At 38.0% G+C, this 21,721-nt stretch overlaps 1 protein-coding gene across 1 annotated transcript in view; it reads left to right on the top strand.

The window, feature by feature from the left end:
• The window catches only part of LOC142531940 (protein sym-1-like), a 32,560-nt gene extending 17,155 nt beyond the window's left edge, over positions 1-15,405 (top strand). Inside the window, exon 8 of the mRNA XM_075638223.1 lies at positions 15,186-15,405. The gene's annotated coding sequence lies outside the window, so the exon portion shown is untranslated. The remainder of the gene's footprint in view (positions 1-15,185) is intronic.
• The last annotated feature ends 6,316 nt before the right edge of the window (positions 15,406-21,721 follow it).

Genomic DNA, 21,721 nt, shown 5'->3' with positions numbered 1-21,721 from the left:
AAGTGAGTTCAATTCATTATCTCTTCTGCTTCATTTACTTGTCCGTAAAATATATTTTTTTCATGCACCAAAGTAATTTAATTGTTACACATCTAACATCTCAACATTATGAACAACTGCTTCCATCCGAATGTGTAGAAATAAAAATGCATAGGGTCCAAACACTCCTCACATGATTCGCTCATTTCACTCGTAAGTGTCTAGGTCGTATCAAGGAGCTCTCATGTCAAAACACTGAAATTTTTTACCATAAGCTCGCAAATATATCACATCCTCCACCAAATGAATGAATTAAAATGCACAAACAAGAGCTATAAATGGGTTGTATCGTGACTAGAGGTCAGGTAGGAAAGAAGGTACAATGAGTTTACGGAATTGAAGAAATCATACGCACTTTTCACAAAAATAATTGCATCCAAATAATAACATCTTCAATCTCAATATAACATCCAAGAGCATTTTTTCTTCTTCGTTGCTCTTTATTTTCCTTCTCATTCCTTTTTTTCGTTCTCTCTTTTTTATTTTTTCCTTCTTTTATTTGTTTATTTTTATTTTTATTTTTTTGTATAATAAGTTTTTGAGACAACTACTTCAAGCATTAATCACTTGATCACAACAATTTACACTTTCTTGGCTCAAAACGATGATAAATGCGAAAAGTTAGTATAATTCTCCAATTCAAGGTTCAAATAGAGGAATAACCAACAAAAAGGATTTATCATGACCTGTAATGTGGTTATTTTCTAAAGAATAGGCTCATGCTCGAACTTGGCTCAATAAAAGTAAATGAATCAAGGTAGGTTCAAAAGAACGACACTGATGATGCGAAAGAAAACAGTTTGAACCTAATGCCCTTTAATTTTGTTTGTGCCTCTAATCCATCACAAGGTGTCAACAAATACATGTATAACAATGCAAATTTTAGAAAAATTAACAATGCATGACCAACACACAATCAAATAAAATGGAGCATGATATAATGTTTGCTCATAGGCTCAAAGCTCACCAAAGAAACGGTATTGTGCTAGACCCATACACTTGTCATTTCAACACATCATCAAGAGCAACTTCCCATAAATGTAGAGTAAGAATGCAAAATCAGTTTTACACAAAGAAAACATCAGTTTTTTTCATAGACTCGCATCAGAGGCATCCAAGATACAAATGAGAGAGATAACGAATAAACAATAAATGCTTTATGGATCAAACAAATTCACTCTACCATGCCTTTTTTTTTGTTTTTTTTTCAAATAAACATGTAAAAAATGAGAGAAAAAAGAATTGAAACGAGATAAGGCTATATATCCCCTCCCACGCCTGTATGTGGTAATGTCCTCAATGACACAAAAAGTATATGCACAACACAGACAGTAAAAGAATGCAAGGGAAGTTAGAGAACTCCCCTGAAAATTGTTCGGCATTGTGGAGCAAGGCTTCCTATTCCTGTGGCGGGGGGAATGGTGGTTCGAAACCCATGTGTTTGTAAAACGCCAACTGGTTTTGTTTGATACGGTTTAAACGCTGCGTGATATCATCAAGCTCCACGTCAAAACGTCGGCGAGGAGGTGCAAACGAAGTAGGTGGAGGCTCACGTGAATCCAAAGGCTCTGGCGAGTCATCTGATTCATAATGGGTGTGGCTGGAACGTGCCACTACAGTACCAGGTGGACAAAAAGAGAAAACTCCATGGAATTGTTCTATTAGTCCCATATTTTCTGAACAACGCAAATCCAAAGGCTCCATAGAACAAGCGACATGAAGATTATTATTATTGAGATCAATCAAATTCAAGTTAACAGCAAGTGTAGTGATCAAAGACCCAAGAATCAGATGACGTTTATGCGCGACCACACCTACAAATTGTGAAACTAACCAATAGCCGAGATTCACTTTAATTCGGTTTTGCATACACCATAGGAAAAAAAATTCAGCTTTTGTCACAACACACCCCCAGAATACTTACGACCCAAAAAGTAAAAGCAAAGAACCTATGAATATATTTCCATACTGGATTTTGTAGATGATAATCTTTGGATTTACTTGGGTCGTAGTTGTTTTGTGTGGAACAAGCTCGATAGAAAACAATGAGATTAAATTGATCATGAAAATCACATGCACTAGTCAAATATTCATCAGTGTTTGCAAAGTTCTCGGTGATAAAACCGAAAGCAAGATTAAGTTCAGTAATCGAAAAGTTAAAAGTGTGACCCATCAACCGAAATCGGACTAACCTTGGGCTGGAAAGCGTGAAATTGTCAGGTTTTGTGAATTCGAACATTGCATAAAACTCACGCACAAGTTCAATATAGGCAAGGCAATTGATTGCAAAGTAAGGCGCTCACCCAATATTGTTGATTAACTCAAACACCCCTGTTTGAATATTTAAAACTTCCAAGGTTGGGTGATAAATATATTTGACGGGGATAATTTGTTTTTGACATAGTGCTTTATACCTATCCTTTTCAGTTTTTCTAGTGAATGTTAAATGTCCGTGAAAATCCGAATCGGCAGGTGGTAAGACGTTCATCTCCTTTCCCATTCTATCCTTTTTTCGCTCCAGCGAAGAACTTGGGGTGCCGACTTTCTTATGCGATGCTTGAGAACCCCGATGCATTCTCTCAACAAATTATACACTCCACACGATTATCCCACAACCAACAACAGATATGAGTCACAAGCACAAATACAACAAGTAATAATAGGCGCACACAGTGATATCCAATTGATAGTGAAACGAATAATTCAACCAAACACCGTATAGGCACCGATAATCGAAATATGAGAGGGGTAGGAAAGAAATCACCTAGAGTAGTGCGGCTACCTTGTACGATGCTGCGGTGTGGTTGGTTGTCTGTGCTGCGGTCTGGTGGATGAGCGGGAAGATTGCCGTGCGAAGGTGGGCTGGTGCGAAGATCAGATCTGTGCGCTGTGGTTGTGTGTGCAGAATCGAGAGAGGGAGGTTGGCGGCCTTGCACGAGCAGTGTGCTTTGTGTGCTGTTGGGGGCTGCGTTGTGGACCGGTTGACGAGCGAAGATGGCCGTGCGACGAGGGAATCTGTGCGCCGTGCACTGTTGTGGCGGACCGAGAGATGGAGGTCGACGGAGGGGAAGAGGCAGCCTACGAGAAATTGAGAAGGGGGAAGAGAAAAAAAAGGTGAGGAAAGTGAACGCAATTTCAGATTCATTTTAATTCAATTACGTAAATTCTAGTTAATGAATTGATATTTTCAAACCCTTTTTTTAGTTTTTTTTGACATCAGAAGAAATATTTGGGTAGGGTGTGATCACACCTTAGCCAAATATATCTGTTGTGTTGGGGCCTCGTTTTTTTTTTTTTTTTTTTTGGGAACAACAGAGGTTGTTTTCGCGCAAGACGTGATCATACCTTATCAAAAGACATCTACTGTGCTGGGGCTACAGAGAAAGTTGTTCGAAGACCTCATCTGCGCTTAGGACCTCAATTTTTTTATTTTTTTTACCAGGAGTGGTTTTCTTGTAAGGCGTGGTCACGTCTTGTTATAAGACATTTTCTACACAAAGGTAACAAAAATTGTACTATTTGAAAAAAATAAGAATAAAAAAAATTAAAAATAATAAAAACAAAAAATTTGGTTTTGCAACGCCCCGAAAATTTTAAAGTCCACGCAAACCACGTGCATGCAATTATTAAATTCCTTTATATTTTAATTAAATATTTTAATTGCATGAATTAATTATGTTGTGCATATTTGCATGTTTAAAATATATTTTTCTACATGGTTGCATTAAAATGTATTTTTAAAAAAAAGTTATTCGAGTTGCGATCGAGGAACGGAGACCGATGGCTGAAAAAATAGAAAATATTTTTATTAAATAATTGTTTTTAATTATTTAAATTAAGGGGGATGCTTTTTATATTTTTGAAAATAAAGGGTTTTGAGGTGATTTTATACGCCGGGACGTAAATTTTTATCGGTGTTGGATTTTTAACAAAAATACGAACTTTTTGGCAACCCGGTTAATAAATTCACAAATTTATTTAAACAAAAACCTTTTTGATATTTTATTAAATCCTATTTAAGACTAATGGGCCTAATTTTGCATGTTTAATAGGCCTAAGTTTAATCAAGGATTTAATTAGTATATATAATATGTAAACCCACCTCAAAAACTACACAACTCACGCCTCAATCTCCAAGGCAAATCAAACTCTCCCTAGCAACAATTTTACACGGCACACACAAGTGAGAATGGAGAGAAAAAGTTGAAAAATTCAAAAGCTTCATGGGAGTTCAAGCCATGATCGGTCGTCGACGTTCTTCGACTCGTCAACGTATATTCGTGCGTAAATTACGCAAAGGCACGCCATATTCTCCTTTTACTCATCATCACACCATATTATTTATTTTTGTTTGAAATTGCATGAAAATAAGTTGCACCTTTGAAGATTTTCGTACATGCACCTTATATGATTTTTAAAACATGTATTTTGATCCAAAAACCATGAATTACATGTACCTAAGGGGCTGCCATGATTAGGGATTGGTAAAGGATGGTTTTACACAAGTTTAAGGAGTCCTAGAACACTAGAGATATGCTGCACACGTTCATGAACCAAGATGGAACAAACTTTCTGTCATGTTAATCAAGGGGCTCGGTTGATGGGGAGTTTGTGGCTTGGCTTGGCAGGGGCTGGACCAGGCTGGGCTAGGGTCATGTGTTAGTCAGGGGAAGAGTCCTAGCCATGCTAGGACTCGAGATAAGTGGGCTGGGAGGAGTCCTATCCAAGAAGGACTCCCACCCGTGAGTTACAGCAAGCTGGCGCAGGTTGGCAGCTTGTGCAGGGAAGAGAGGGCTTGGCCTGGGGGCTCTGGGCTTGGTTAGGTCAAGTGGTTAGAGTCCTAGGAGAGTGCTTGAGGGGCTGGTTTAAGGGGTGGCTCGGTGGTTGGGGCCCTAGCAACAAAAACGTGAGTTACAGCAGCAAGCTAGCTAGGGAGCGCGATGGTTGCTGCCACTGGATTCAGAAGCTTCACTGCTGGGTTCCAGGCTTTGGGATGGTCTGGGCATGGTCTGGACGTGGTCCAGGGAAGGTTAGGGACAGGTGGGCTCGGTGGTGGCTTGGCTGGGAGAGTCCTAGTTGGGTTAGGAGTCCAAGACACACAAGGAGAGACACACACACACCCACATGCAATCGGGTTCAATGACAGCAGGATTTTCGAGGGTTTAAGTGGCTGGTCAGGGACTTGGGCTTGGTCAGGAGGGTCTCTAGATGGGTTGGCTAGGTTTTGGCTCAAGGTGGCTCGGGTAAATTAGGAGATGGCTCGGTGTGTACGTTAGGGTGTCAATTTCGAAAATTCAAAGGCTAAAATAGATCCAAGGGTCCACGGGGGTGGCTCATGACTTGGGAAGGTAGAATAAATAATAAAAATGCTATGTTTAAAATTTGGGATCAAAATAATGAGATTTAGATTTATTCGGGATTTAATCGCCGCACGAAACTTTAATTAACGAGTTAATTGAAACACCTAGTTTTAAGCTTTATAAAATTATGAAAAATTAGGTTTAAGTTTAAATAATTATTATAAGTCTAAATTTTTAATTTGGGAATTTTATATTAATGTTTGGTTTAAGTCGAGATTAAAACGCATTAATACGTCACATTTAAAGATTAATTTAAAAGTCATCGAATTAAGCTAAATAAAAATATGAGAAAATTCATGTAAGCTTAAATAATTATTTAGGACATTTTAGAGTCAATAAAATTAAGAAAATGTCAAAAACGTGAAATTTTACGTCTAGGGATAAACGGTCTTTTTACACATAAAAATTAGTAAATATCATGGCAGTTCACTATTTGCTGTTTTATATGTTAATATGATTATGTAACACGTTTATGAATTTTTATATGTTAAATTATGATGTTTTTTAAACGTCTATGATTTTTATGATTTAAATTGGTCATTTAAAAGATATGTTGCATGCTTGGTTTCAAAATAAAAATGATATTATATGCATATTTTTATAAGTGATGGAATTACGACATGTTGAAGGATGTGAAGGGATTGTGACTACTGAATATGTTGGAAATATCGTGAGGGTCATGGTCCCAGTGGGAGCCTGACGGCCCGACGATCGTGTTTCCTTGGATACGGATACGAATAAGAATACGTGATACGAATACGAATATGTTAATACGTTGGCCAAGGCCCAGTTGACCAGTGAGAGTGTTGCTGGTGTCCCCGTCGCCCAGTACTGTGGTTTCTTTAGATGGATCCATCGCCCAATACGATCAAGAATACGAGTTACAATCACGATCTGAATTCAACAAACACGAATATGAATATGGATACGAATATGGATATGCATATGAATATGAATATGAATATGAATATGAGTATGTTTATGTTTTTATGAAAATGTTTTTATGCATCATGAAAATGTTTACGAAAATGTTTAATTTTATGCATCTTCATGAAAATGATATTTTAAGTACAAATATTTTTCACCGTTATATGTTAACTGTATTACGTATTACTCGTTATCAAGAATATGACATGTTGAGTCTTTAGACTCACTAGGTGTGATTGATGCAGGTGATATTGATTATGAATATGTTAATGGAGGTCTTGATGGTTGATCTGACTGGACTGGAGGTGCACATAACCCGAGGACCGACGCTAGTTTTCCGCACTAGTTTATGATTTATGATTTTAAGTTATGTTAAATATATTTTTATGATTTTTATTTATGTTATGAGAGATTTTTTAGAGGTTATAGTATGAGCTATACTTTTCAAATAATGTTTTTAGGTTGGTAAAATGTTTGACGATTTTATGCTTCAAAATATTTTCCTTTGGATTTTTAAATGGCAGTTGGATGTTTATTTTTAAAATGATGTCAAAAATATTTTATGGTTCGGCCGATGCTAAGTGAGGTTTTAAAAAAAAAAAAATTTCTAGCACTTTTTAAGAAAACGATTAAGCGGACGTTTCAGTTGGTATCAGAGCAATGGTTCTGTAAAGGGTTGTGCCACCATCAGCACCGGGAAGATCAGTCGTCAAGCCTCAAATTTGTAAGTTTACATGCTTTATATGATTTTATAATGTTACTTGCATAAGTACATGTCTTATATGTTTACGTCACATGTTTGTTTTATATGCTTTGAATTTTTATACGTGATACGATATGAAATGAAAAATTATTTTTCAACGCATGTTGGTTTTGTGGTGGAATTGGACTATCTTGATATTTGGGTTTTAGTGTTGACGTTCTATTTTTGGGCTATAATTTAATCGTAAATTTTATGAATGTTTTGGGACACGTAGATTTTCTAATGCAATTTTTATGATTCATGGTTACTAGTCGAATTAATTTTTGGGAATTAGACGTAAGGAATAATGATTTAAGGATTTGCAACGACTTTGGGAGTAAGAAAATGTATAAATTGAGATTTTAAGTTTTGATGAAAGATAAGATTGATTATGAGAATTGATTTTTGGGTAAATAAGTTTAAAATTTTCGAAATTATGTTATGGGAAACCAGTAGAAGGAAATTAAGAATGTCAAAAACTTATATGTTAATAGTAGGAATTTTTGAAATTAAGGACCAATTAGGATGACTTTTGAGGAAATTAAGAATTAATCTTACAATTGTTAAGGAAATTTGGGGACTAGTTTAGCATTAAGCGATAATTAAATGGTTTAAACGATAAGAATTTTGAGGATTTAGATTTTTAATAATATTCAGAACCTTGTGATATATTGGTTTTAGTATTATAAGAAATTTTAATCAGGGATTTTTAAGGATGAATCGATACTAGGCTTGAAAATCTAAGCGTTAGCGGATACTTTTAGGATTTTAAGACTGAAATATGATAAGTTGATGAATATTTTGGGTATAAAATAAAGAAAATAATATACGATAAGTATGACCATCCATCTTTTAACTTTGGGAATTTTAAGAAAAATGAAAATTCGAGGTTATAATAGTATAGCACTAAGTCATTATGGGTTTTTCTAATTGCATTTCACGAATAAGGATTTAGAAGGAAAATTTAATTGGGATCAAGGAGACGTAAGGACATTTTAGAACTTAAGTTTTTATCAGAGTAGCGCAGCGGAAGCGTGGATTTTTGGGATACTAGAACTAAGTCTAAACTTGGGGTTATTAAGGATAAGCGAATTTCGAGGACGAAATTCAATTTAAGGGGGGGAGATTGTAACGCCCCGAAAATTTTAAAGTCCACGCAAACCACGTGCATTCAATTATTAAATTCCTTTATATTTTAATTAAATATTTTAATTGCATGAATTAATTATGTTGTGCATATTTGCATGTTTAAAATATATTTTTCTACATGGTTGCATTAAAATGTATTTTTTAAAAAAAGTTATTCGTGTTGCGATCGAGGAACGGAGACCGATGGCTGAAAAAATAGAAAATGTTTTTATTAAATAATTGTTTTTAATTATTTAAATTAAGGGGGATGTTTTTTATTATTTTTGAAAATAAAGGGTTTTGAGGTGATTTTATACGCCGGGACGTAAATTTTTATCGGTGTTGGATTTTTAACTAAAATACGAACTTTTTGGCAACCCGGTTAATAAATTCACAAATTTATTTAAACAAAAACCTTGTTGATATTTTATTAAATCCTAATTAAGACTAATGAGCCTAATTTTGCATGTTTAATAGGCCTAAGTTTAATCAAGGATTTAATTAGTATATATAATATGTAAACCCACCTCAAAACCTACACAACTCACGCCTCAATCTCCAAGGCAAATCAAACTCTCCCTTGCAACAATTTTACACGGCACACACAAGTGAGAATGGAGAGAAAAAGTTGAAAAATTCAAAAGCTTCATGGGAGTTCAAGCCATGATCGGTCGTCGACGTTCTTCGACTCGTCAACGTATATTCGTGCGTAAATTACGCAAAGACACGCCATATTCTCCTTTTAATCGTCATCACACCATATTATTTATTTTGGTTGAAATTGCATGAAAATAAGTTGCACCTTTGAAGATTTTCGTACATGCACCTTATATGATTTTTAAAACATGTATTTTGATCCAAAAACCATGAATTACATGTACCTAAGGGGCTGCCATGATTAGGGATTGGTAAAGGATGGTTTTACACAAGTTTAAGGAGTCCTAGAACACTAGAGATATGCTGCACACGTTCATGAACCAAGATGGAACAAACTTTCTGTCATGTTAATCAAGGGGCTCGGTTGATGGGGAGTTTGTGGCTTGGCTTGGCAAGGCTGGACCAGGCTGGGCTAGGGTCATGTGTGAGTCGGGGGAAGAGTCCTAGCCATGCTAGGACTCGAGATAAGTGGGCTGGGAGGAGTCCTATCCAAGAAGGACTCCCACCCGTGAGTTACAGCAAGGTGGCGCAGGTTGGCAGCTTGTGCAGGGAAGAGAGGGCTCGGCCTGGGGGCTCTGGGCTTGGTTAGGTCAAGTGGTTAGGGTCCTAGGAGAGTGCTTGAGGGGCTGGTTCAAGGGGTGGCTCGGTGGTTGGGGCCCTAGCAACAAAAACGTGAGTTACGGCAGCAAGCTAGCTAGGGAGCGCGATGGTTGCTGCCACTGGATTCAGAAGCTTCGCTGCTGGGTTCCAGGCTTTGGGATGGTCTGGGCATGGTCTGGACGTGGTCCAGGGAAGGTTAGGGACAGGTGGGCTCGGTGGTGGCTTGGCTGGGAGAGTCCTAGTTGGGTTAGGAGTCCAAGACACACAAGGAGAGACACACACACACCCACATGCAATCGGGTTCAATGACAGCAGGATTTTCGAGGGTTTAAGTGGCTGGTCAGGGGCTTGGGCTTGGTCAGGAGGGTCTCTAGATGGGTTGGCTAGGTTTTGGCTCAAGGTGGCTCGGACGTGGCTCGGGTAAATTAGGAGATGGCTCGGTGTGTACGTTAGGGTGTCAATTTCGAAAATTCAAAGGCTAAAATAGATCCAAGGGTCCACGGGGGTGGCTCATGACTTCGGAAGGTAGAATAAATAATAAAAATGCTATGTTTAAAATTTGGGATCAAAATAATGATATTTGGATTTATTCGGGATTTAATCGCCGCACGAAACTTTAATTAACGAGTTAATTGAAACACCTAGTTTTAAGCTTTATAAAATTATGAAAAATTAGGTTTAAGTTTAAATAATTATTATAAGTCTAAGTTTTTAATTTGAGAATTTTATATTAAGGTTTGGTTTAAGTCGAGATTAAAACGCATTAATACGTCACATTTAAAGATTAATTTAAAAGTCATCGAATTAAGCTAAATAAAAATATGAGAAAATTCATGTAAGCTTAAATAATTATTTAGGACATTTTAGAGTCAATAAAATTAAGAAAATGTCAAAAACGTGAAATTTTACGTTTATGGGTAAAACGGTTTTTTTACACATAAAAATTAGTAAATGTCATGGCAGTGCCCTATTTGCTGTTTTATATGTTAATATGATTATGTGACACGTTTATGAATTTTTATATGTTAAATTATGATGATTTTTAAACGTTTATGATTTTTATGATTTAAATTGGTCATTTAAAAGATATGCTGCATGCTTGGTTACAAAATAAAAATGATATTATATGCATATTTTTATAAGTGATGGAAATACAACATGTTGAAGGATGTGAAGGGATTGTGACTACTGAATATGTTGGAAATATCGTGAGGGTTATGGTCCCAGTGGGAGCCCGACGATCGTGTTTCCTTGGATACGGATACGAATACGAATACGTGATACGAATACGAATATGATAATACGTTGGCCAAGGCCCAGTTGACCGGTGAGAGTGTTGTTGGTGTACCCGCCGCCCAGTACTGTGGTTTTTTTAGATGGATCCATCGCCCAATACGATCAAGAATACGAGTCACAATCACGATCTGAATTCAACAAACACGAATATGAATATGGATACGAATATGAATATGAGTATGTTTATGTTTTTATGAAAATGTTTTTATGCATCATGAAAATGTTTACAAAAATGTTTAAGTTTATGCATCTTCATGAAAATGATATTTTAAGTACAAATATTTTTCACCGTTATATGTTAACTGTATTACGTATTATTCGTTATCAAGAATATGACATGTTGAGTCATTTAGACTCACTAGGTGTGATTGATGCAGGTGATATTGATTATGAATATGTTAATGGAGGTCTTGATGGTTGATCTGACTGGACTGGAGGTGCACATAACCCGAGGACCGACGCTAGTTTTCCGCACTAGTTTATGATTTATGATTTTAAGTTATGTTAAATATATTTTTATGTATTTTATTTATGTTATGAGAGATTTTTGAGAGGTTATAGTATGAGCTATACTTTTCAAATAATGTTTTTAGGTTGGTAAAATGTTTGACGATTTTATGCTTCAAAATATTTTCCTTTGGATTTTTAAATGGCAGTTGGATGTTTATTTTTAAAATGATGTCAAAAATATTTTATGGTTCGGCCGATGCTAAGTGAGGTTTTAAAAAAAAAAAAAATTTCTAGCATGTTTTAAGAAAACGATTAAGCGGCCGTTTCAGGTTTGCCTCCCAAAAATGCTTGATTTTTATTCGTTAGCTTGACCCTCAAAAGCACTTATTCAAAGAGCGGCTGACGCCCAAAGTACGTGTTATTTGACACCATATATGGGTCTTGGTTCCACGCGCTCTCAAGTTTGGCTTGACGTATGCAATGTAAGCTCGTCTCCTCAACAAAACGTGACTTTAAATAATAGACATGGGACGAGAATATCATCGTTGGATCTTGAAGAACAAAATCTGTTGAAATTGACAATGAAGAAAGACAAGGATCTCCTAGATGTATGTATGATAATATTATCGACGAGCTCAGATCGATAGTCTCAGGAGCTTGTTCATCTATCAACTTCATTGGTGGCTCATGTTCGTTTGATATTTCTTCCAAAATTTCTTCAGACTGAGGCTCAACAGTTTCCTCATTCAATGCCACGTGCTTGTTTACTATATCATTCAATCGATTTATGATTATTTCAAGACTATATCCCTCATCCTCTTGATGCTCGAAAGGTTGGTCTGTAAAATCAGATTGGCTACTATCTGGAGTGTATTAGTGGTTCCAACTCTGCAGCGAAGGATCCCAATACTTATGATAGTCAAAGTCGGCCATATCATTTAGCAAATATATCACAATGTCTTCATGTCGACTAAGTAGTGGACTACCAGTTGTTAGTGCTCCATTAAATATCAATCGTCGTGTAACTTTATCCAAACCTTTAAGGAAAATTCGAATAAAAACATAGTTAGAAAAATCATGATTTTTGAATGTTGTTGCTAAATTATTGAATCTCTCCCATGCTGCGTAGAATTGCTCTTCGGTTTGTTGGGCAAAACTTGTGAATACTTGTCGATGAAACATCTCGAAGTATTTCACAACAAAAAATTCTCAAATTCTTTTTTTCTTGACGAATCACCTGTACAAGAAGAATGAGACACAAAAAAAAATAACAAAACTCAAAAAAAAAAAAACTAACCTTGCGCTGTAACTCCGACAACGGCGCCAAAATTTGGTGTGCTGTCGTTTTGCCACCAAACTTAAATTCCTACTCTTTAAATAAAATTAGTGTAATGGTGAGTAGGTCGAATCCACAAGGAATGGAGGATGATTTCTTTCGAGTAAAATGTAATTTAAAGAGGGATTTTGTATATGAATTAAATAAACTACTAAATTAAATTTTTCCAAAAGAGAACAATAAATTTAAATAACAATTGATCAACTAGAATAAAATGAATAATTTAATATGAGAAAGATCTGATTTAAGAGAGTTCTACTATTTAATTATATCACTGTTCACCGGCAAACAAATAATTTATTCAAGTTGTTCCAAGCAATTAACCTTAGAATTGTAGGGATAGCCGCTAAAATTCTTGTGTTTTTCTAAATTAATTGACCCAACACAGCATCCCGTCAAACTTATCAATAACCAACTGAGTACGATAGGGTTCCATATTAATTAACGATAGCTTTTAGATATGTGAAAATAATTAATCCTGAAATCTAACAACCGAGATACCTGCAATTGATAGATCCTGTTTTGTTGATTTATTTAGATTAAATATATTATGATAGCACAACACGTCTAGTCTATGATACTCGTTTACCAATCATTCATGACAATTATGGATTACTGAATTCATGGATAACATTAGAAAATTATATATTGAATTAAATTGTAAGATTAATTGATATACAATATTCATAGAATTAAATCATAAATCGAAAAATACTTGAAATAACAAGTATATTAAATATAAGAACGAATACCTCACAATGATAAATTAAACAGTAAAAACAACCATTAAACTAGACTAGAGAATTAGCCACGCATGTTTTGGTATACAATTTCCATGAAATTAAATAAAGAAAGGAAAAGTACTAGAATCGTGGAGAAAAATTGAGAAGAAATCATGCGCCCTTTTTTTTCCTTCTCTTTACGTGAGTTGTGGTGATTGGAGAAAAAATCTTTGCTGCCGCCTCTCTTGTACTGTACGTGAATAGAAGGAAAGAAAAGAAAGTATTTTTGGGCCCAAAAATATAAAAGCCCAAATATTTAAAATTAGACATAATATAAAAATAAACAATATTAGGAATTATCCACTAAGAATATAGAGTTTTGTTATGGAAAAAACTCTATCTTCTATTTGTTCTTTGATATGAAAATTGCTCAACTCTCACTAGGCAGCCGAGGAGTAGACACAAGACGTGATCACGCTTTGTCCAAAAACCACTATTGAATTTTTCTGTTCAAGTCTTCCACTAAGATCATATCGGCAACTTTAATTGTGATATAAAATCATCTTTTTAGCCCATATTTATCGCATGAATAAAAAACTTCGTCCTACAATAAAATTAGACAAAAATGTCTCAATTAAGCACGTTGAAAGTGGTAACAATGAGAGATATGACAACAAAAAATGCCAACTATTATGGGTCTATCATCCAGCGACGCAAGGGTGGTTCCACTCTGTGGACCAGGCTATGATGGGTTCGAGACATGGCTTGGGATAGTTCGAGCATAGCTGCATGTAATCTAGGGACAAATCGCGGGGGAAGGAGCGACTTGGCTTGGATTGCGCTTGTTCGAGGAAAACTGAACGTCCACAGGCATGGGGGCTAAGGGCATGGTTAGGTCGGTCCAGGAAGGGTTCCATAGCTTGGTCATGGTCCTAGGGTGGTCCGGTTCGGGGCTGGTCCAGTCTAGAGTTGAGTAGGGTCGATTATATAGAACCAAGGGGCACTAGGGTTTCGGTCATTCTTAGTGCAAGAAATTTCAGAGGTTTCGAGTGTACTAAATGGTGTGAAATGGGTTGTAAGGGGTATGGTTAAGTATTATTAAATCACAGTTTAAGTTGAAAAAAATTTGGTTAGATTTCGTGTTGATTCGGGTTAAAATCAGGACCAGGTACAAGTTTTAAAACAAATTGTATAAGTTTTGAAAATGGCTCGAGTTTACTTCTGAGAAACGCTTATTAATATGTATTGAGGGGTTTTAAGGAGTTTGGTAGGATTTGATTCGAAAATTTGAGATCCAGGGGTAAAATGGTCAATTAAGGTTTTCAGGGGCAAAATGGTCAATTAGGGTTTCTAGCGGCAAAATGGTCATTTTGCACCCGAGTTGAGTTTTTAGCCTTGACAGCACCCTAACCACGATTTGACATGTTTATGTTATCACGAATATGGCTTTTATGTAAATATAAAAAATACGTTGCATTATTGATTTTAAGAAAAATTTACGTATATGCATGATTTTATCAAGTGATGAATATGATGACATGTTTTGAAGGATTAGAGTTGCTTGTGACTAATATGATGATACGATGATATGATGATATGTAAGGTCAATGCTCAATTGACTGGTGAGACCGTCGCTGATCTCCTCACCGCCTGGTACCATGGTTATACGTAGATTAGGCGATGATACGAAAGTCACAACTAATGAATGAAATTCATATTAAAGAAACGAACATGTATATGTTGATATGATGAAATACGTTATGAAAATGTTTATGCTTCGACAGGTTATGAGTATGCATACGAATTTTTAAGATAATTAAACGTATTTTTACTACAGTACTTTTCACCGTTGCCTATTATGTATATGTACTTGCTCTAATGTTACAGGTGTGTTGAGCCTTTAGACTCACTAGGTGCGAATGATGCAGGTAAGCATTTCGATGAAGAGACTGGAGGTGCCGAAGACTGAGTAAGCCGAGTTGGATGTGCGCACGCGAACCCGATGACCGTATTTTCCGCACATCATGTTTTGAGTTAGGAGGGGATGGATATTTTCATACTCGTTCATTTTTACTATGTTGATGGTTGTCAGGATTTACTCGTTTCATAATTATTTTATTTTCAACGTAAGTCTAGGGTTGACGATTTGACGTTTTTTTAAACTGCAATATTGTCATCTATCATTTGACTACACTTATTTAAAAATGTGAAATTTTCGGCTACTATTGCATGCATGCTTAAAGATATGATTTTAGAAAATTGAGCTTAAAAAAATAAAAAAATCTAGTAACATTTTAAGTAGTAGAAGTTTCAGTTGGTATCAGAGCCGACCTCTCCTTGTACGGTATGGTTCGGGGACGAACCAAGCGGAAGTTGGTGGGCATATGAGGCCAGGGGCTGAAGAGGACGGGTGGTGTTCGTTGGTGCCATGAGGTTGCACGGACAATGAGCAGCTCCTGGCAGGCTTCTAGATTAAGGGAACATGAATGAACCGATCTTACACCGCTAGGAGAGGGATTCTGAAACTGTTTAGGTATGAGACTTTGCAGTTGAAGAGGACTTAAGAGATTTGACATGTACTACGCATATCAAGAAAGTTCATCTTCTTTTCGGTAGCTCATCACATAAGAACTCTAAAGTTAAAGCATGCTTGGCTTGGGGTAATTTTGGGATGTGTGACCTCCTGGGAAGTTTTATAAGGTGCGTGTGAGTGAGGATATAAGTATGCTGGAAAGACTCCTCTTGGTACAGTAAGGACAATCGTCGAATATATGGCGTTTCAGTTGGTATCAGAGCAAGGGTCCTGTACAGGGTTGTGCCACCGCTAGCTTTTGCAGCTCAGTTTTCATGCCTCAAGTCTGTAAGTTTGTATGATTTTGAATGTTTTAAATAATTTACTACTATTACATGATTACATGATACGCGTTTTGCAGTGATTTACAGTACATGTTTAGCTGCTTACATGATTATAGGATTAAATGTTTTGAAAACTAGATTAAATTGGATGATGGGTTACGTTTAGAATTTGGACTATCTTCAGATTTCATGCCTCCCAGACGCTCCCTTAGCACTGACCGACAGGGTGATACTACTTGAGGCGGTAGAGGCCTCCCACCACCACCGCTAGGGGACGCAGCTACTCGAGTCCTCGAGGGCATTGCTAGACTGATGGATCAGGCACAACAGGCTCCCCGACCCCAGACAGAAATATATGAGCAGTTCAGACGGCTAAACCCGAATGAGTTCGGAGGTACCACTGACCCTTTCGTGGCGGAGGGTTGGATTCGATCCTTGGAGCTACATTTTCAGTATCTGCAGATGAGGGATGGCGACTGGATCAGGTGCGCTACTTACATGCTGAGAGATGACGCGTCGCTTTGGTGGGAGGGAGCCGCTTATGGGGTGGATTTGGCTACCCTCACTTGGTGCCAGTTCGGGGATATGTTATACGATAAATATTTTCCAGATGATTTCAGGGGTTGCTTGACGAGGGAGTTAATAAGTCTTCGACAGGGGGACTCGTCTTTGCCAGAATTTATCAGGAAGTTCGACTAGGGCTATCACTTTGTGACCCTTTTTGCGAGAGATGCCGGTCAGAAGCTGAGTCATTTCATGTATGGTCTGAGACCCACTTTGCGTCGGGACGTTATGATGATGAGATCGGCGGGCTATGACGAGGCCACCGCTTGTGCTTTTAAGGGGAAGCAGGCTCTCAGAGACATTGATATAGAGATGCGGCGGAAGAGGCATCAGGCCCAGCCTAGCTCACAGCCACAGAAGAAGCAGTTCAGAGGGCCACTGAGACATCAGGAGCTGCAGAAGCCCCATGGGCAGTTTAAGAGGCCCGGACAGATGTGGCCACCATAGGCACCAGAGAATCTGTAGCGTACCGTACTTTTACCGTTCAAAATTTGCGGAAAAATTTAAAATTTTCTTAAACATAACATAACCTTCAAAGTTTGCCATAAAATATCTCAACCAAGTCCCCCACATAAGACATGGTTGCTCAAAATAACTTCAATAAAATTTGCTCACAAAAGGTTTGCTCAAAGTGTTTCCCTCAAAACATGAAATCAGAGTAAATTAACATTTGCATAAAAACATAAACATTGCGGTCCTCGGGTTAGCCTCCCGCTCAGTCCAAGCCTGCCCTTTGGTCGCCACCTCCTGTCTCCTCATCAACATACTCACCTGCATCGATCAAGTCTAGTGAGTCTAAAGACTCAACACGTATAAACTGGGAAATATCGAGTACTACATAATAAAACCGCATGCAACTTTAAAATAGAACATACATACTTGAACTTGAATTTGCGTACTAAAACTTGAACATACATACGTAACATAGACGTGCCATAACGTGAAAACTTGTCATAAAGATACTGCATACTAGAACATACATAACTTCATCATTTTGCGTAGAGACATGTTTCAAAGCAAGTGACCCATAACATATTTCGCCTGATCAGACTAAACCACAGTACTGGGCTGACAGGGACGTATCCACTGCCACATACATGAGATCCCCGTTCATAATTTAACGGGCTGGTTGGTCCCCGTTCATAATTTAACGCTTTCCAACCACGATCTAACCCGTTCATAATTTAACGGGGCGGAGAGGTCCTCGGCCACGTTCACCGACTTCCAAACCCATTCATAATTTGGTCACAAGACATTTAGCATACCTCAAAAACTTGAAATATTTTCTTTTGCACATCAACATACTTACTTGGCGTTGAGGGATCCGTTGGACTTCGATTGGGACCGTTGCTGCACATACTAATCATGAATTTACATGTTTAACTTGCATAACTTAGATGTAGGTAACCATGATTATTTCGAGTTCATTCACTTCCTTAGGACGTTCTAAAATTCCCGTGACTCGACCTTGTAAATCATTGTACTAAACCATGGCATCAACCTCAAAGCATACTATAAAAATTTTACAAATATATCAAGCACACGGACCCCGTGCCCAGGTCCGGCTCCGGGTCCGTGTCAGTGCGCTAAAATGTGTCACGGAAAAGAGGGAAGGCACGGACCCCGTGTCTAGGTCCGTGTGGGGGTCCGTGTGTGTGCGCAATAATGACACCAAAAAGAATACAAAGGCATGGACCCCGTGCCCTGGTCCGTGTGGGGGTCCGTGTCGGCACGCAAAGCCGGCACCAAAAAGAAAACGTAGGCACGGACTCCGTGCCAGGGTCCGTGTCTGGGTCCGTGTACCTGCGCGATCTGAAACTCACGAAAATTTTGAACACGCAATGCTTATCATCCTAGACTCGATTGTACGGACCATGGACCGACACCCCGAGACCCATCTTAGCATGCCATAACATCAAACCCAAAATCGTACAAACACCCAAAGCAACGATGTTCACCCTACTACACATATCATTCAAAAACGTGGCAATTGACACCGAAACGTTTCCTACGACTTTAATGTAGTTGAGGGCCTATCGACACTTAACGACCTATCAAATAACAACCCAACATCATACTAAGCATACCTAGATGCAGCAACGATCACTCGTCGATCCCCAACGAAGCCTGCAACAATAACATCTCAAGAACACATCAATACATAATTTCTGAAAAACGCAGTTTGAGCAGTCCCACGAAAAACACCATAACTCACTCAATTTTTATCCAAATATTTCGAATTTACTGTCAAATCGAAGGTATCAAAAAGTTCTACAATTTTCACGTTGCAAGTTTTCTCAGAATCACAACCGAAAAGTCGCAGTAAATAAAAAGACAGTAAAAACGTGATTTTAAATCTAAAATTATTTCAAAACCGATCCAGACCATTTTTCGCTCAAACGACGAACGTCACACATATATTTTTACGCATAAAACAACGCAACACATAATATGACATGATCGATGCAGCAAAAGAAAGATTATACGTGCCTTTTGATATTTAAAAATACCGATACGGCGATACCGAAGCGGAGACGGAGCGAGGCTTGATCCGGATCGATTAGTGGCTCATTTTCCTTGAAGAAAAGTAACAAAACTTGCTGGAAAAACTGAAGAAAAGGGGCGGCTGCTCTTGCTAGGATAACCCTAGGTTTTGCTCTAAAAATATGTAATGAAATGTGTATGTGTGTGTTGTGTGAAAGAAAGCGTGTAAATGTGTGTGTTGGTGGTGTGTACGTGAGTTAATAGAATAAATTAGGGAATTGATTTGCTTAATTAGGAATTAATAATGCTAATCAAAATGCTAAAAAAAATGCTAATTAAAATGTTAATTTCTCACTACAAAGCAATGTCCCCTAATTTAAAATAACACACATAAATGCTAATTTTAAAAGTTTCAAACTCTTAAATCACTAACAACTTAATAAATTAGTTAAAATGCCCCAACCTCAACTTAAAATAAAATACCACATTTAAAATCGCCAAAATCATCACCGGTCTCTTTTTTCCTCGATCCCGCCTCGAGTAATCGCCTGAAACATGAAACTCAAGGAAAACGTTTTAACGTGCATCATATAATAATTTAAAATAATGCAAATTCATAGATCATGAATTAAAACACAAATTAATGGAATAAACATGCATTAAAACCATTTAATAAAATACATGAGGAATTTAATAACTTGCACGCACGTGGTTCATGTGAAACTCAAATTTTTGGGACGTCACAGAATCCTAAGTCGGAGGAGGGTCAGCTGTGCAAGCAGTGCAACAAGTTACACTACGACAATGCTGTGCTGTGTTTCTCTGATTGCCCCAGCCTACAGTTTAAGAGGCCTGGACAGCTGTGGCCTCCATAGGCACCAGGGAATCCTAAGCTGGAGGAGGGTCAGCTGTGCAAGCAGTGCAACAAGTTACACTACGGCAATTTTGTGCTGTGTTTCTCTGATTGCCCCAGCCTATCTCACAGCCACAGAAGAAGCAGTTCACAGGGCCACTGAGACATCAGGAGCTGCAGAAGCCCCATGGACAGTTTAAGAGGCCCGGACAGTTGTGGCCACCGTAGGCACCGGGGAATCCTAAGCCGGAGGAGAGTCAGCTGTGCAAGCAGTGCAACAAGTTACACTACGGGAATGCTGTTCTGTGTTTCCGTTGGTGGGAAGCAACGGCATTGCTGTGCTGTGTTTCTCTGATTGCCCATCGCTCTGAGGATGATAGGCTGTGCTAAAGGCCAACTTTGTACCCAAATCTCTATGGAGACTTTTCCAAAACTCAGATGTAAACCTTTTATCACGATCTGAAACAATCGACACGGGTATTCCATGAAGTCTTACAATCTCTTGGACATACGTCTCTGCATATTGAGTCATAGAATATGTTGTCTTGACAGGGATAAAATGTGATGACTTGGTCAATCGATCCACGATCACCCAAATAGAATTATAGCCCTTCTGAGTTCTTGGCAACCCAACAAAAAAATCCATAGTGTTGTGTTCCCACTTCCATTGCAGTATAGGTAAGATTGCAATAAGCCTGCCGGTCGTTGGTGCTCAATATTTACCTGCTGACAAGTCAAGCATTCATAAATAAATACTACTATATCTTTCTTCATATCTGACCACCAATAAAATCGACGAAGATCTTGATACATCTTGGTGCCACCTGGATGTGCTGAATAAGGTGCAGTATGAGCTTCCGTTAAAACATCACGACGAATAGCATCACCAACATGAACACAAATACGGCCTTGAAATGTAATCAGGCCATCACTGTTCAATCCAAACTCAGAATTCCCCTTATTCTCTGCCTTTGCTCTCAAGTCCAACAAAAGAGTATCCAACTGTTGCTCATGCTTAATTCTGTCTATCAAAGTCGGTCGAATAACTAAGGCTGAAAGTCGAGCGATCGTACCTTCCTCAACTAATGCTGTAAGGCTTGAGATTATTAGTCTTCATTGATGTGATACTCGGAAGATATGAGTATGCATGACATGCAACGGGAAATATTAAGTGAGATGAGATGAGGAAATATTCAAAATAGGACAGAACAGATGGCGCACATGCGCGAAGAAATGCGCACACATGCGCGACAATTCCAGAAGCATCAGCGCACATGCGCGAGATAAGGCGCCCATATGCGTGACACGTCCAGAGACATTGGCGCACATGCGCGAGATAAGGCGCGCATATGCGTGACACCTCCAGAAGCTTAGACGCATATGCGCGAGATGAAGCGCGCATATGCGCGAGGTGTTAAGATTTGCATTGCCGAGACCAGTAGGTCTTGCGCATATGCGCGGGTGATGTCGCGCATATGCGCGAGACGTGTTGCTTGAAAATGATAACACTTGTCCTTGCCATGCAATATAAGGGATATGTGTCTTCTTTCCTTCCCATTTCAGCTGAAGAATACCGAGAAGCTCCAGAGAAATTCTTCAAAGCTTCAACTCTTTTAGGACTTTGATTTTACAAGATTCAATCATCCAAACGTTAATCCGATTTCGGTTTTGAGCTCCTCTCTTCAAGGGCTACAAGAAGATGTAAGT

Source organism: Primulina tabacum, chromosome 17 (genome assembly GCF_025594145.1).
Source record: "Primulina tabacum isolate GXHZ01 chromosome 17, ASM2559414v2, whole genome shotgun sequence".
NCBI classification, from domain to species: Eukaryota; Viridiplantae; Streptophyta; class Magnoliopsida; order Lamiales; family Gesneriaceae; genus Primulina; species Primulina tabacum.
This window is presented reverse-complemented; position numbering and strand designations above follow the sequence as displayed.